General features: G+C 41.2%; 2 protein-coding genes across 3 annotated transcripts in view; one reads left to right on the forward strand and one right to left on the reverse strand.

The window, feature by feature from the left end:
• The window catches only part of LOC139069571 (involucrin-like), a 299878-nt gene that overhangs the window by 254616 nt on the left and 27201 nt on the right, over positions 1 to 18061 (forward strand). The gene's annotated exons all lie outside the window — the stretch shown is intronic.
• Positions 1 to 18061, reverse strand: part of LOC107391362 (protein phosphatase 1 regulatory subunit 29) — a 312738-nt gene that overhangs the window by 172216 nt on the left and 122461 nt on the right. For both annotated transcript variants that reach the window (XM_015968644.3, XM_054743519.2), the window contains one exon: positions 14019 to 14274. The gene's annotated coding sequence lies outside the window, so the exon portion shown is untranslated. The remainder of the gene's footprint in view (positions 1 to 14018; positions 14275 to 18061) is intronic.

Raw genomic sequence — 18061 nt, forward strand, 5'->3', positions numbered from 1 at the left:
TGCAAAGACACCTACACAGTTTCCTAAACACAAGAGTCACACATTTAACGTGCAGCTCCATCATCACCAGCCTACATGCATGATTCCAAAGGCAAGGCTGCTAAGGTGTATTATTTCCTCACATGCAAACTTTTTCTTTTTTCTTATTTTCTTGGGGGGTGCACAGCATGCTGTTTTTTATGGATGGTAGGGTCCAGGAGGAGAGAAAATGGTTGAGAGGAATAGTTTAGATCAGAACAGTGTCGGTTTGGAAAATCAGAAATACAATGTGTCCAACTCCTTACTGAGGAAAATAGCTGTTAGCTGTCAAAAAGTGTGATAAATGTCATTAATTCCTCATTTATAAAAGTGGCTACGTGTTAATTATAATGCATGCTGCAGGATGTAGTGGAAAAGAAAATTATGTGAAAAATACCTTAAATATGTTTGGAACAACAAACTAACTTTTTCTGTTGATTCTTGCTTTTTAAATGTCACATTCAATCAGCCAAAGGCTGCTTCGTGCATGCATCATTTGCAGTCCGGATGCAGAGATGTTAATTTCTCCTGCCCTGACTGCAGCAGGGGCGGTGGCTGCTACATAAAAGAGCCGCCTTTGGGATGGAGGAGGGGCAAAAAAATAAAAAAAAACAGCTCCTGCTGCTGGTTGAGAGTCTCAGAATTGACCAATCTGGAATGAATCCACATAAATCAAATAATTTTTGTGGTTTGAAATTATCCAAATGGGTTCGAATGAAGGCAGCTGTCAAGTCTGACTGGAATATGGAAGAGTCAGGTTTATAAACTGCAACTGTCTGTTTGTTGTTGATTAACAAGCTGAAACTACCTATGAAAACCCCTCTTCCCTACCCCCACAAGTCATTGAAGTCATTAAGGCCTATTGTGTCAGAATGGTTTGAAATATTATTAATGGCAGATACTTGCTTTGGAAAAGGCTCCAGTTTATGTAATCATTAACCTCACACTCTCATGAGATCACCTCCTTGACACTTTCAAAGAAAAGTTACTCTGACTGCTGTTCATTACAGGAAACATCCAGATAACTCATTAATACACGACTTTAAAAATAGAACATGACTATTTTATTGCATACCAGTAAGAACAGAATTTTAAAAAATCAAGCTATGAGAAAACAACAGTTGCTTCTTAAAAATGTCTCTGGATATATATATATATATATATATATATATATATATATATATATATATATATATATATATATATATATATATATATATATATGTAAATATATCAGTAACTAATTAAATTGTTACCTTTTTTCAGCTGTTATCACAGGATATTTTGGATTTACATTAGTAAAATTAACGGGATAAAGCTATTTCAGTTTGCTAATTTCAAATAGCTATGGCTGCCATCTTGAATTATGCAGACTTCAAAGGTTAGCCAGCTGTAGATGTACATCCAATGGCGAAAGTTTCACTAAAATCCTCCCAGTGGTGCATGAGATTGTTTCTATAAATACTGACTAAAGACCAAACGTGCACAGACACGGATAAAAACATTTTTTGCACACCTTTTGGTGGCGGGCGATAAAAATCATCTCTAAAACTTGTGTAACTTCAAACCATGATAAAAAAAAACCTGGTGTGGGTTATGAATAATTCTGGACTTAAATATTGCTTCTGGCCACAGGAGTAGCATTTAAGAAAACGCTGATAAGCAGGCCTACAGCGAATGCAAACACCTCTGCATAAACAACTTACTTTTAGAGCTAGGTGAAATGTTTATGTATCTGTTCACTTTTTTCTCTGGGTCATGTAGAGGAAATAACTCGGCTCACTACAATATTAGTTTTATTGCACAGAAAGTTTAATTTGAACATTGTTTATCCTGAAATATTTTTTCTCTGTGTGACATTTTCCACTAAACATGTTATTTTCAGTTTAAGAAAAATCAGTGCAAGAGAGAACTGAAACTACAAAAACTGTTTTTTTAAAGATAAACAAATACTAGTCTTAGACGTTTATTTTAAATAAAATAGTCATAACTCAATTTGAAGATTTCAGTCACAAAATTGTTTTATGAATTTTTGGCAAATGCAAATTGAGCAGATTTCTTTCCTTTCTCTAGTTCAAAACATCCCACACCGCAGTGAGAAAACTGTTTAATTAGTTAGTTGAAATGAAAGTTTAAGCCTTATTTGACAGGAGATCAGGCTGGAATTGGGCTGAAGAAAGTGAGACAAAGAGGGCACTTCGTGACTTATTATGCTGATAGGAATTATTTCCTGCTTGAACGAATAAATCACCTTCTAGAGAGAAACTGAAGGTGCAATGTAATGGGAAAGAGAGGAAAACACAGGAGAAAATTAGAATGGAAGAGAAAAATTCAAAATGAGGACGGTTAACAATGAAAGTTAACTACTTTGTTGACAGAGGTGGGGTGAGGCGTTGAAGAGGAAGGTGAAGCGAGGAAGAATGAAGTTCATGTGTATTTTTTATTTTTAGTAAAAAACAACCAGAACCCTTTAAAACAGAACAGGCCATCTAATAAAACTGAAAATATTTAGTATTTGTATGAAACTAGAGTGGTGAGTGAAGTCGGGACTCGAGAGTTAGGCCTAGTCCACACGTAGTCGGTTTTTTTTAACGAATATCCGCCCCTCCAAAAACTTGCATCCACACAACCTCGTTTTAAAAAAAAACTCTGTCCACACGTACCAGGATAAATATGTTGTTAAGGACATGCCAGACCTGTAGGTGGCAGTACTTCCCCCGTTCTTAACCTCGTCCTTCGTCTGTGGTCTTCCACAAGGAGCAGTAATTCCTCTTGCAAAAACAAACAAGCAGAAAGCGCTTGGACAATTGATAAAGCGAGCGCAGCTCTGAGGGCATCCATGCTGTCGGCTAGTGTAAACACAGGTCGCACACGTGATGTCAGCATTTTTTGTCGTGGAAAGTGACGTTGCGGACCTTAAAACTCCGGTTTTGTCCGTCCACACGCAGACACCCAAAATGGAGAAAACGCAGATCTTCACTTTGGCCGGAGATTATAAAAAGATCAGTTTTCGTGTGAAAAAACCTCCGTTTTCGTGAGGATGACAGGCCAAAACGTAGAAGAATATCTACGTTTTGGCAGATCCCCGGCTACGTGTGGACAGGGCCTGAGAATACTGTGACATAAGGAGGCGTCAAAGGGATCAGAATGAGGTCTGTTGAACTCTGTAGCAGCAGCCCACCAGGTCAAAAATACTTTATTAATCCCTCTGTTCAATCCCTCTGGGATTAATAAAGTATTTTTGAATTGAATTGAATTAAACCAATTTGGGATGTAGAATCTGACAACACTGATGGGCAAATGAACCGCAAACTGCACAACCATGCTGGGAGAAAAACATTGGAACACTTAGTGGCGGAGTGAGGGGAAGAAGGGCGAGTCCTCCACATGAAGGATAAAAAAAAATCCAAATAAGAAAACGTGTGAACAACAAGAAGAAGACATACTTCCACCGACAGTATAACTGTTTACATCCACAAAGAGCCTGCACTCTCAGACTAGTGTACATTCTGTTCACTTAATATTTTTGCTATCAAAAATGAAACAATTTAAAAAACATATTGGATGAAGACTAAACTAAAAGAGGACTAAAACAATCGACATTGTTGTCAATGAATAAAAGACGATAATGAAAAATGAAGAAAATCCAATCAGAAGACTGGAAAGATACAAATAGTCAACAAAAGAACCAACCAACAAACGGAGCAGGTAAATTAGAAGCCAACCAATTAGAGTCCACCTTATTGAGAGGACAATCAGAGCTAGCCAATGTTTGTCCGATCTCTGGGGAAGACAAATTTTGAAATAAAAACAGCTTCAACAGCATGACAAAGGAGGTGAAAGCAGGTTTTTTTGTTTAGAAAACATCAGTTTTTACTAAAAAGCTGCTTTGCAGGGAACCTTCAACAGATGTACATTACTGGATCTCTTGGTGAGAGGATCTGGTCCAGTGGTCATGGAGTGGCAGAAAAAAGTAGTAGAAAGATAAAATCTTTGGGGGAAAAAAGACACATTTGTGTGTCAATGATCATTTTCTTGTTTCCTATTACCTGAATGTGAATTATGGCCTTATTTTTGTGTTTGATTCTCATCCAATCAGTAGCCACCTTTACATGGCCACAAGTAATCAGAATGAGTGCCCAATTAAATCAAAAAGTCTTCATGTAAACATGTCAATCAGAATACTCTGATTCGATACGGGCCGATGGGAATGACATTTCATTCCGACTGAGAGCGGTGGTTTTGTCTGATCATTATTCCGATTGACATCCATGTACACACTCACTCGGACTGTTGGAGTAACATAATGCCCACTGCGCATGGGTGCAACTTCAGCGTGACGTCTTTCTGGACAAGTGGAAACATGGTGGGAGGTAAACAGAAGTTATCCTGCTCTCCTCTTCTGTGGCGGAGGAGCAGCAGCGTTACCGCTGAGCATGTAGCTTAGTTAACGGTAACAGGTAAAACATACAGGTAAAAATGAGAAGAAGGCTTATAATGGGGAAAAAATAACAGACTAAGCTCTAGAGAATAAGAAAATAAAATGCGCGGGGAAAGACGTGCGGGCAAGTTTATACAGTTTGTCAGCAAAAGAAAGTTGATTTGGAGGTGACTTGCTCTTTAAATATGTGAAATGATGAATTAGTGCAGTACTGAGAAAGAAAGGTGGTTCAACATGAAGTAGCCCAGGAGGTAGGGTGGATTGCCTCATGATTAGAGGGTCACAGGTATGATTCCAGCTCCCACCAGGGATATCCTGCTGCTGGGCAAGACACTTCACCCAGCTTGCCTGTGTTGGTGGTGATCAGAGGGGCCGATGGTGCAAAATGGCAGGGCGGCTGTGGCTGCATAGTAACTTACCATCACTGGCAGTGTTTGAATGTGAGAGTGCATGAATAATGGAAAGCGCTTTGGGTTTCTTGAAAAGTGCTATATAAATCCTAACATTATTATTTTTGTTATTATTATTACCACAGACAATCCTGTGCATGCTCAACCCATTTAATCTGATTGAATGCTTGGTGTATGTATACTCATGGCATGATCAGCTCATTTCAGTTAGCGTCCTCATAAACAGAGATTTGGGATTTCCGACCAACCAAGATTGGAACTGGATAGGGGAAATTTGGCGCATGTGAACGTAGCTAGTGTAAAACATAGCAATATATCATAAGTAAGTCTGAGAAAAGAAAATACAAAAAAGAAACAATAATCCAACATCTGAAAAGTAGTGTGACAAATAAACTCTGTAAAAGCAGTTGGTCATTTTGTGAAGTCAATATTTACTTCCTGCTTGTTATCCAAATTCCATCCCGCTTGATGTCCTTCCTTTATCATTCCTCCCATCTCCTGTCCTGTTCACATTTATTTTCTTTAACCTCCACACCCTCCTCTGTGGCATCAACCCTTTAAATAATACACAAGCTCCTCGTCTCCTGGCAGTGGTGGCAGATTCCTACAGGATTCAATCATGGCCCATAATGAGATTAGCATGGTTAATGCACATGGCCCATCCCTCCCAACAACCTTATCTCTGGCGCTCAAACGATGCTCCACATGGCAGGAGAGAACCCAGAATGTGTGGGCTTATTGCTCTGTGACTGAACCTAGACAAGCTGTGGTTCCACCTGCTTCAAGGTTTTTTTCGGGGGGATATTCCAGGTGAAGCAGAGAGCGAGCTAAAAGAGCTGAGCTTCCAGTGAAATATGGCCTTGGACGAGTAATTGTACATGGGAGGTCTTCATGAGGAGTGTTTGGCAGGATTCCACGGCTTATCCCAGCATTTGAAAAGCTGAGGTAGAACTTGGCGCTCAGAGCGAGAGAGGAGAAATGTTTTGGCTGAACTGAAGAACGGAGGTGATGAAACAGATTTTGGCACCATGCTGGGGTTTGTTTTTGTTGAGCATGCATCAACCGGCCACTTTTTTAGATACACCAGCACTTGTTAATGCTACGGCTGATCAACCAATCACATGGAAGCAACTTTATTTATTCACATAGGCATCAGGATGGGTTGAAGATGACTTGCTGAAGTTTAAACTACGCATCAGTATTTTGAAGAGTGGGGATTTAAAGTGACTCTGAACAGCTGTTGGTGCCAGACAGGCTCAAGCTTGGTTTATGCTTGACGCATTCACTTTCCGCTTGGTGATGCGGCTCGCGGATGGAACGCGCTTCAAAACTTGGTTCATGCGGCTTGCCTCTGCGGTGAGAAAATATTCTCCCAAACTGTAGGGGGCAGCATGGAGCTCTCCGGCATGCATCCAACACTACACCATGGTAGAAGTAAAAATTACTGTTGTTTACAACATGGCATTCCAGCATTTTTTAACAGCGTTCTCGTCTTTTCCGACAGTGCGAGCTATTTCTCTCCAAGAATTATTAACATGTTGATCACGGTGATCTCTGAGAGCTGAATCATACAAATGTCTGTATTTACGAACCTCTGTCATACTAGTTCTTGCCAGTCTGCCATGCTTTTCCGCGTCCGACCGTCCGTGTGGTTAGAAAGTTTCCTAGGTGCGTGGTGCGGAAATTTTGGGCCATGCGGAGGTGCGTGGTTGTTAAAATGACACAATTTCGCCGTGCGGACCTCACGGACGCGTCAAGCATAAACCAACCTTCATGTGAGTAGTTCTTTAAAGACTCGCACTCGTATAGCGCCTTTCTGATTCAGAGCACTCCAAATTGCTTTACACTACAATGAATCATTCATCCATTCACACACTGATGGTGATGAGCTACATTGTAGCCACAGTTGCCCTGGAGCACACTGACAAAAGCAACATCTAAGTTTTACAGAGAATGATCAGTCACGTCCTGGTCTGATGGTTTCAGCTGGAACATACACCCCGGCTTTTCACCGGATCTTTAAAGCACTACATAACAAAGTTTTGGCTCTGAGCCGTAACCTTTTGTATCAGCTGGTGAGCAGCCGAGCCAGATGGAAGCGTGGCCAAGACTCAGCAGCAGTGTGGTGCAGCTACATAATATGGCACCAGCAACTTCACTGAGTAGCGCTTAGCTGTTAGCAATGGCCGACACAAATTCAAAATAGTGCAGTTTTCACCTGAAGAGGGCGCAATAATGGCAGATGCGCTAAAATGCCATAATAATGACTTCACCTGTCTACTGCCACATTAGGCACTTGTTTATACAGTTTATCAGCAAAAGAAAGTGGATTTGGGGGCGACTTACTCATTGAATATGTGAAATGATGAATTAGTGCAGTACTGAGGAAAAAAGGTGGTCCAGCCTGAAACTTGAAAGGCGTAATAAATAGACTGGTGAGTAGTCAAATCTTGGATCACAGTAGTCCAAACATTACTTTTAAAGCAAAAACACACAAACACAATGGTTTTACTTTTAGACAATTTTCTTATCAAGTGTGATAGCAATTGGCTCAGCAGATAGACTTGAAGTGATGCATCACTAAGATTAGTAGCAGCCCCATGATGAATAAGGTGGTGTTCCTGGCACACACACACACACACACACACACACACACACACACACACACACACACACACACACACACACACACACAGAGAGAGAGAAACACATGCAGAATCCAGAGCCCTACAGTCTGCTGTGCTTCATGTCCACAGGGTGTGTTTAGATGTAAAGTCTATTCCATTTAAGTGGATGCAATCCTTCACTAGTTTGATTGATTTCTCCGTCAAATTAGCTGATTTCTTAATCTGTCAGCGAGCTGAAGACACATTACCCAAAGGTAAACAACGCTTTCACTTAATTTAGGGATTATTTTTCATAATGCACTGCAACCATCTTTGAAACACACACGAAAGCTCCCAACATTCTGTGTGTTTTACAAATCAATGCTCTAATCTTTGTATTCACGCAGCATAAAATACCAAGTATATCTCTCCTGGAAATACACCAGATTAAGTAGACTTGCACTCAAAGACCAATTTGGAAAAAGTGTAGAAAAATACCATTGTTTGAGCTAAAAACACAAAGGAAACTCTTAAAAAAACAAAGCACACCTTTAAGCTCCTGCACCCACTGCTTGAGGCAATGCAAGCACTCTTCATGCAAAAATCTGCCAGTTGGCTTTAAATAAATACTGACATGCTCACAATACTCTGCTTGTTTAGATATGAGCCGATCTCTCGTTCTGCTAGAGCTAAATGCTGACTTTGAGGGTGTGAAACAATCAAGTTAAATCAGATCAAAACTACACTGTTTTCTAAATAGGAATGTGGTTTACAAACAGGATAAGTGGATCCATTCAGCCATATGCAACCTTAAAGAGACTTATGCTTTAAAATGACGTAAAATCCTCATTTACGTTTAGGTCTAGTGAAAGGTAAAGCTTATCAAAGCCTTGATTTTATTTCTTCTTTTAACCTTTTGACCAACAGGCCAACTCGCTGGTGGAGAATGTTTTAGCCCCAAATTTTTTATCTTAACCCTCCCACTGTCTTTATGGGTGACCCCGCAAAGAAAGTTGACCATTGAGCGCGATGGATGGTTTATCCCTTGAAGTCCACGTGGCAGGGGTGAGGAGTGAGCTCATGATTTCCCCATAAGTTTGTCTCAAATAACCAAACAAATGAAAATTAAGAACATTTTTAAAGCATAACTGATGGTGTGGACGATAAAGGGTCAAATTAAATATTAATCAATTTTTGAGTTAAGTAATTGTTTATTTTTTATGGTTACTGTAGTCAGTTGTAATAGAACTATTTTGAATTTGCTAAATTAATTTAGTTTTTCTTAAATGCAAAACTCCCAATCTTACATTTCTTCTTCCAAATGGACATCAACATCATAGTAAAGCCAAAAAAGCTGAATCAGCATCTACTAAAAAGGATTGTTTTGCTGTATTTAAGTGCCTTGAGACAAGCTTGATAGATTCCAGTTTTTACTTCCACCATGTAGCTCATCACCACCAGGGTGTGAATGGGTGAATGAGTGATTGTGTTGTAAGGCACCTTGGGGAGTTCTAGAACTCTAGAAGATGCTTTATCAAATACGGGCCATTTAGCTATTTCTCTCGCTTTTGTCCAAAACCAAAGATAACCAACACATTCTCACACCCGAAGCATAAAAAAATGACGATGGGTGACCAAGTGTTTGTTTCCGATGTATTGGTTTGCAACGTTCACGGTAAGACCCACATTTAACCAACATTAACCTCTAACCTTTTGCTATTTAACCTTCCCCTCACCCACATCCTAACCTTAACCCAGTTTCTGTTTCTAAACTTCTCGGTCATCGTGTTAGAGAGGGACGTTACATCTAGGGACGTTTAAATAGCAAAAGGGTAAAGGTCACTGTTCTAGACTGGTTTAGATCGTACCTTTCTAACAGAAGTTTCAGTGTCTGTATAAACCAAATCATGTCAGATTCTACTGATCTGTTCTGTGAGGTACCCCAAGGCTCTGTTTTGGGTCCACTGTTGTTTCTGCTGTACATACACCCTCTTGGACAGATGCGTGCAATCAGGGGCTGTGAACGAGCTGTTTCTCCCCTCCCTGAAAATAATCATCAGGTGATCTAGGTCTCAATCATTGCAATCAGCTGGTGCATGAACACCTGTTTCCAACTACTAGCACAGCATAAGTTTGGTGGCATAACTGAAGTGTCAGCGGAAGCGTCAGCCCTTGTGTCTCAGCCCCTCTGGTGTAAGATACTCTGGGGTAAAGACATACGTGTCTACCTGCGTGTGTCCACAGAGCAGGTACACAGAGCAAAGAAACTCGACCCAGACGCTGCTCCATTGACACTTTGCAAAATGTGCCATTATCCTATACCTGTGATCACTGGCTTCAGAGGAAGGTCACACACAGCAAACCGTTTTCGCAACCTTCAAAACCTCCGCTCGCTAAAACCAACTCCCCAAGAAGACACCCACCTGTCTGCGGGACTGTGGAACTGCCAATCACCTGTAAACAAAGCAGACTTCATTACCGCATATGCAAACCACCTGTCACTCGATGCACTGGCTCTCACTGAGACCTGGATCAAACCATGTTGATTACTGCAACGCCCTTCTAACTGGTCTTCCAGGCTGTACTGTGAGACCTCAAATGGTCCAGAACGCAGCGGCGCGTCTGGTCTTCAATCAGCCAAAGAGAACACACATCACCCCTCTGTTCATTGAGCTCCACTGGCTACCGCTAGCAGCACGCATCAAATTCAAATTGCTAACACTAGCATACGAAGTCCAAGATGGTACGGCTCCTACCGGCTCTACCTGAATCCTCTTGCAAAGGCTTACGTCTCGGCCCGGCCTCTCTGGTCATCACAGGATTGTCGGCTAGCAGTGCCTACACCACGCTCAGGACAATCCAGACTCTTCTTATGCATCGTTCCACAAATGTGGAATGACCTTCCAAGCACTACCAGAACTGCGGCTTCCTTTTCAAGTTTCAAGAAACTCCTGAAGACCCTGCTCTTCAGAGAGCATCTTCTAAACAAGCACCTTCCCTGCAACCCCCCCCCCCCCCCCCCCCCCCCCCAACCGTCCACTCCTTTGTTCCCTCCTCTCCATGACTGATGTCAAGTTGTTGTTATTGTTGTTGTTAGCCTCAAGGGCAATATGCCGATTATCACTTGTAAGTCGCTTTGGAAAAAAGCGTCTGCTAAATACATAAACATAAACAAACATAAACTTGATTCTTTTCATAATATCTCTTATCACCTATATGCAGATGATATTCAGCTGTACTGCTCCTTTAAGGATTCTGAGTTCTATAAACTGTCTGAATTACTAGAGTGTCTTTCAGCTATCACCAGCTGGCTAGAAGGTAACTTCCGTCAGTTAAACTCTGAAAAGACTGCATGTCTGATCATTGCCCCAGAGAGCATGGTTCCCCTGATTAGTCTAAAACTTGGTCATTTATCCTCTGCTGTCAAGACAAAGTTTAGAAATTTGGGTGTTATTTTTGACCAATCAATGTCTCTTGAAGGTCACTCAAAAACGTTGGTCTGTAGCTGTTTTATCACTTAAGAAATATCTCCAAACTGCGAAAGTTGGTGTCAAAACATGAACTTGAAATGGTTATCCATGCCTTTATCTCCTCCCATCTAAATTACTGTAACACACTTTTCACGTTTTAACAAAAAAGCCTTTGGCCGCCTTCAGTTGGTCCAGAACTCTGCAGCGAGGCCCCTAACTGTAGCAAACAGAAGAGCACACATCACTCCTATTCTAACGTCTCTGCACTGGTTACCTATTAGAATTCATTTTAGAATCCTGATTATAACTTTCAGGGCTCTACATGGTCAAGCTCCTCCCTACATTACTGGACTGTTAAAGCATGCTGCAACTCGAGCCCTCAGGTCCACACACCAGAACCTTCTAGAAGTTCCAAAGACCAGATACAAAAGTTGAGGTGATCACTCCTTCCAGACTGTTGCACCCCGACTCTGGAATGATCTTCCTTATCCTTATGCAGCATTGACAGTCTTGACACTTTTAACAAACAGCTAAAGACCCTTTTATTTAACGCTGCTTTTAACTAAACCTTTCATTTTCTTATTTTTAACTCACATTTTTAATCTTTCATCTGTTTATGAAAATCTATAATTTTATGACTTTATTTTTTTCTGATGTTAATCTATTTCTGTTTTGAGAGCATTTTGATTTTATGATGTTGATCTATTTATGATTTTATGACTTTGTTTTATTTTGTTTTCATCTATGTGAAGCACTTTGTGATTCTATGTCTGTGATAAGTGCTATATAAATAAAATTTACTTACTTACTTACTTACTACAATCACAGTTTTGCATGCACTAGGGGCTGCATGACTTAATTTTTTTAAAGTCGACAGCCAAGTAATGAAAATCGAGTCGACTTTTACAAGTTGTTGATGACAATTAAAATTGCGCCAACATTTTCAAAGTTAAACACATCTCTTTTAACAACGGTACTTTCTGCATCTATACTGCTCCGCTTCAGCCCTCTCCCCCCTCCCCCTGCGCAGTGGCCGCAAACTCACTGATGCGCCTGTAGCCTCGCAGAGTTCCTGCTGTTCTAAATATTAAAAATAATTATTTCATTTTCTGTTCCTCACTTCTGATTACCTTCAGTGGTGTCTGTTTGCTGCAACCAGCAGGTACAAAAACTAACTTGTTTTTATTTGACTATTCTTCTGTCCTGTCTGTTTATTATCTTCCTGCATCTCCTCTCAGTCCTAAAGAAAAACAGCTACCTGGGTTCATATATATTCACCTTATGAGTTACCTTTGAACTGCAGTTCTAAAAGATCTACCGGCCGCAAAAACAGCGGAGTGGGCGTTGCTCGCCGGCCGCATCAGTGAGGTGCGTCCCCGGAGGACAAAACAGGTGATGCGCCCCGCTCCACAGCAGTGAAAAGCATCAGGCACAAATAAAAGACAAAAAACATAAAAGGAAATGAGCCGACATGAACAATCGCGTGTTAAATTAGTTTTTGAGGTGGTGACACCTAATTTGATAATGTTACTGTGGCCGTGCTCAGGACGCAGATGTCTGGAGCGCGTCAACGATCAGAGCTTTGCATGCGCAAGCTGGTTAAGGTTAGGATGGGGGTGAGGGGAAGGTTAAATTGCAAGAGGGTAAAGGTCACAATTTGGTTAAATGTCCGTTTTACCGCGGGTGTCAGTACCGACGCTCTGGCACAGCACGTCACCTCCTGACGCGCAGGGGCTCATCACCTTCTGTCTTTTCCGTGGACTGCATCTTGTTGGTCATTATCACGTGACAGCAACTAGTCGATGACAGGCATAAAAAGTCACTACAGAGCAGTGAAGTTGACTAGTCGACTAGTTCATACAACCCCTAGCATGCACAAGAAGATTATGTTTAGGATGGGGTGCGGGGACGTTTAAATAGCAAAAGGGTAAAGGTCACGGTGCGGGGACGTTTAAATAGCAAAAGGGTAAAGGTCACAATTCGGTGAAATCTCCATTTTACCGCAGCATTTGGAAAACGATGCTCTGGCACAGCGCGACGCCTCCCGACACCTTGGGGCTCCCAACATGCCTGAAACAAATGCTTGGTCACCCATCATCATCTTTCGATGCTTCAGGTGTAAGAATGTGTCACAATAACAAGTTTCAGACTGAAAGCAACTGCTGGTCTCGCTGAACTTCCCTGGGTCCTCCACTCATTACACACTCACGTATTTAGCAACACATCACAACTGGTGTGAGAGGTTCTCTGCTCAATAACATCAGAGAAGGAGAAACAGCCGGCTGCTACCACTTAAACTTTAGGACAAACTACAAGAGTCCCAAAAAGAAAAACAATATTTGGACAAGCTTTGATTGATGGATTGATGGATTGATGGATTGATTGATTGATTGATTGATTGATTGATTGATTGACAACAAAAGATGTTTGGACCTAGAAACTAGCAACTGGTGTTTAGGGCTATCTCGTTTCCTCCAGCGTCGCAGGTTTCTGGTTCCAGCAGAAGTGCCTCAGGGAAGACTACTCGGCAGTAATTACTGGATTATAATTGGGGATGGTGCAAATAACAGACTTATCTATGAACATTCAAAACTACAGCACATTCATCCTAGAGAAATTAGGACAGAACCTCCATTTGGATTTTAAGAATTTCAACCCACTGTGTTTAAAATGGGAGCGGATGGTTTAGTGGGATGGAGAGGACCCAGCCTTTGTCTCATGTTGCTGGTACAAATTGAGAATAAACAACTTTTCAACTTCCCCTTCACTTCGGTATTTTTCAGTAACATTTGTTCCTGGTTGTGCGCTGTTGCTATGGGAACACATAGGTTGTGCAGTTAAGATACACACACACAAAAAATCCATTTTATGTTATTGCTTTTCTCTGTGTTGGCCATAGTGCTGTCAGCTGTTTTTGCTGAGAAAGGCCAGCGCCTGAGTCAGTCTGTCCCATCTAAAGCACAACAACTTACTGGAAATTCTATGTTTTACTAGGAAATGAAGTGAGGAATGAACTAAACCAGAAAGTGTGTTTGTATTTTGGATCAAAGCATGTAAGCAGACAAAAACTCACCTCTGCGTTACTCGATGCCCTCCAAGGACCTGAGAATTCTGCCCACCGGAGGACGCCGGCTACTGAAGATCAGAAGATCCTGCAGGGTCTGTAGTGGGACGAGTTCCTCCAATTGGGTCAAAATCTTTTCTTTTAATCAAACATTTCTGTCTTATGTGATCCAACCTGGTCTGATTCTGTTGTATAGCACAGACAAGGGGAATTTAATTTTTGTTTCTCCACCAGTCAACCAAAGCACGAGTCGTCCCAAGTAGAGCTGCAAGAAAAGAAAAAATACAGGGATGGAAATCAATTGGAAATTTTTAATCATATTTCATTCATAAAAGTAAGGAGGAAAAAAAATATGGAAAATTAAACCATTCAGAACTGAAATTGCCCTCCAGTCTTGATTAGGTGTGCATATTATGGGCTCTTTTTTCACGATTAATCAAATGTCCATGGTCAAATATTCTCTAATATTTATGGGCAAATTTCACACCAGACCATAAGGCAGCAGTGACAGCACAGTTTATTACGTGATGAAAAGCAAAGTCATTCACTTTTTGTTAGATTTGAGTTTTAAAATAGAGAATAAAACGGAACAAATGAAGTAAGAATCACAGAGAAACATCAGATTTGAGTCTGCCTCACACACTTTTCACAGCTCACTGCCATGCAGTCGACTGAAGTTACTGCAGGCGCTCAGCATGTTAGACAGAGGTGTTAGAGGAACAGCTAGTCCTTGCAGGCTGTTGTTTCTAAATCTCTCTTTAACAAGAAGTGGCTTTAAAATACCTCGTTATAAATTTGTTAGGTTGGCACAAATGCCAATTTGTGAGTGTGTCTGCAGCTCAACAAGTTTGCTCACAGACAGAGGTAGTGGCGGTTTTACTATTAGGCATAGGTCGGCGGTCGCCTGGGGCCCCCTTATGTTGGGGGCCCCCTAGCCCTGACTGCTGGCACCTCTCTGTTAATGCCACAATGGACTATTCCTTTAACACGCCAATGCACAAACAGGAAGTGATTGGTAGTCATTCCACTCCAATCCAGTTGGTGGCAGTAATGCACCAAATCGTTGTTTGCATAGTGCCACAAGACCACAAATGAGAAGAAGAAGAGAAAGCAGAAAAAGAAGAAGAGAGGCGGGAGCATCCGTAACAAACTAGAAGCAGTAGTCAAAACATTAAGCATGAAAAGGAGTTATCCTAGTGGTTCCGATAAGAGAAAGAAGCAGTTTGCTTTAAATAAACTTTTATCTTCACTTCCAAAAGTGACGTCGTTTTTCTTTGTTAACATCAAAAGGAAGCAGAAAAGGAAAGACAATGGAAAATGTTTAAAGGGAGGAAAACATAGACCAAAATGGAAAATAGAAGAAATGTAAGAAAGGCAAAAAGCACAGGAGCACTGACAGGAAGAAGAAAGCACTCATAGGGAGAGAAAGACAGGAATAAAGAGGACTAATAAAAAGTGAAAATAACTCATGGCAGAAGAGGGGAGAGTTTCACAAATCCAGTTCAAGATAAGATTGTCGAAAATTTTGTGTAAGGGGGCCCCATGTCTGTGTTCGCCTTGGGCCCCCAAATTGCTAAATCCGCCTCTGGACAGAGGAGAGGAATACCAACAGTGGAAACGCGTCAGAAGAAGCCTCTCAGTTTCAAACTCCTGTTAAGTTTTTTTCTGCTGAACAAAAATCAGCCTTTTTATCAAATCTTAGCTAATTTCCACACACTGCACGCACACACATAAGCATCCACTGGGCAGCACATATAAATTGCATTTGGCCAACTGAAATGTCAGAGGACTTAAATGCAACAAATTTGCCTGATGTAAAAGGGGCGGAGTCACAGCAGCACTGAACCGACAGGAAGAAGCCAAGCGGAATATCTTCCACCTCCATCACCAGGTAATGATTTATTTGGCTTTCAGCAAAGTTTGGACAAGAAAGGGTCAGAAGAGACATCTGAGAGCGGAAATAATGAAAGGAAATAAGCGTCAAACAGGAACGCTGAGGTCAGTGTCACAAACAGGAGATCTCTAAATAAAACCTAAAGGAGACTTTATAAATGTAGAGGTGACATAAAAGTGAGGTTTACGTGTGAAAACGTAAAACACCAAAATGAGCTTGAAAACTAAAAACAGTGAAAGTTGAAGATTAAACCGGAAACAAATGTGTTTCTAAGGATATTTCAAGTCTCATTCTTTAAAACAATTGACTAAAGAATTGGCTTCAGACTCTGTCGTTACCACTGATGCTGTTTTGATGAAAACAATCCAATACACGACCTTTTCCTCCCTTCAGTTGACTTATAAATGAAGACACCTGGTTGGACAAATATTTGTCAATGACCAGAGGAGACGGATGCAAAAGACAAAGCAGGGGAAGAAGACGCTCGCTGTCATGAATACATAATGTTCTCATGCATTTATGCAGCAGGAAAAGTGACCTGATTGTCAGAGGAAAACAAAAAGTGGGTGGGCAATAAAGAAGAACAAGTTTAGAACAGATTTGTGTGTGTGTGTGTGTGTGTGTGTGTGTGGGGGGGGTGAATTCATGACAGAAAGTTTTTTTTCTATAAGGCTGCTGTTGTTGCATCCGTATCTAATTCGCCACCTTTTCATCTTCATACAAAGGGAGATGAATAGACTATATGGATGCAAGGGACATCAACCTAATAGAAAAGAATGCTGTCATCAGCGCTTATGTGTTAATAGTATTTCTCTCAACTACTTTTAAGATTCTCGTATTTTTTCTATTTTCTTTTCCTCACCATCTTTCTGAAAGGCATGATGTTTTTTTTCTGTTTTATTTCGCTCTTCTGCTCGCTCATCTGCTTCCATGCCATGCTTTTCCTCCATTATTAGTAACTTATGACTGCAAAGATAAAATATGTAATTACTGCTGCCCCTTTCCCAGCCTTTACCATTCAATTTCCTGTGGTTTTTGTGTGAGTGGGTGTGTGGATGACATTTGGGTGACTGCCACAAAAGCAGAACGCATCACTTCTGTCACCACAGACGGTGCACCTCTGTGACTCGGCCAATCGAGTCACTCCTGCTCTAAAAACCCGACTGACTGATTTGTGAGCGCTAGCCATTCAACTGAAGATTGGGTTAAATAAAATAAAATAAATAATAGTGAAAAGAGGACTGAGCTGTGCAAACACACAAAAAGTAACACAAAAGCAATGATTTTTTCACACATGAAAATATGCTCATACATACAGACACACAAAAACTATTGTTAAAATCGTCCTACTTTGCATCAGAAACCTTAAAGTGTGGACTTTAAAATGTTTCCAATTTCGCTCAGATGTTACACAGACCTTTAAAGGTGCAAAATGTAAGAATGAGGTTCGAATGACATCTTGTGGTCAAATGTGTGTACTGCAGTCCATTTAAAAAAACGTAAGCTAACTATCGTACTCCCATTACATGAGTTTCATGGCTGTTGCCAGTCACAGATCAGCACCAGAAGATTCTAGATGACAAGCGAAGACAAGTTGCACACAGCATTAGTACACTTGGGTGTTTTACGGTAGGAGCATTTACTACACTTTTTATGGTAATTGGAGTATTGGAGGAAGTGTGGTTGTTTACCATCTTCAGAATCAGAGTCAGAATGAATTTTATTGCCAGCGCTCCAGCGATCCAGAGCATAGGAACTTGACTCGACAGTACAACCTGACCAAGGTTACACACACATATAAACAGGGCAGATACAGGCAGACCACGAGAGCAGCCACGACGGCGCTCCTTTTAGTAGATGAAGAGGGGAATACATGAGGAGAGTTCAGGGGAGGGAGAAAAAGGCATTAACAGGGTTACACCGGCAGGGTGTAGCTCTCCAATGCAAAAAAACACCCAACATGTAAGCACGAACGTCACAGTTCACAACATGAGACCCGGTAGGTAGGGGGAGGGGCTGGGACCCTGGTTTCCTCAGCGGGGGCTGCCTGTGTGGCGCTCAGCCAACTGAATCCGCAGGTGGGAGGGAGGTCATGGGAAAGCACAGAGAGCAGTGAGTGCCTTCAACTTGATGACCTCGCTGTGCAGAGACCACAATC

The sequence above is a fragment of the Nothobranchius furzeri genome, chromosome 4 (genome assembly GCF_043380555.1).
Source record: "Nothobranchius furzeri strain GRZ-AD chromosome 4, NfurGRZ-RIMD1, whole genome shotgun sequence".
NCBI lineage: Eukaryota > Metazoa > Chordata > Actinopteri > Cyprinodontiformes > Nothobranchiidae > Nothobranchius > Nothobranchius furzeri.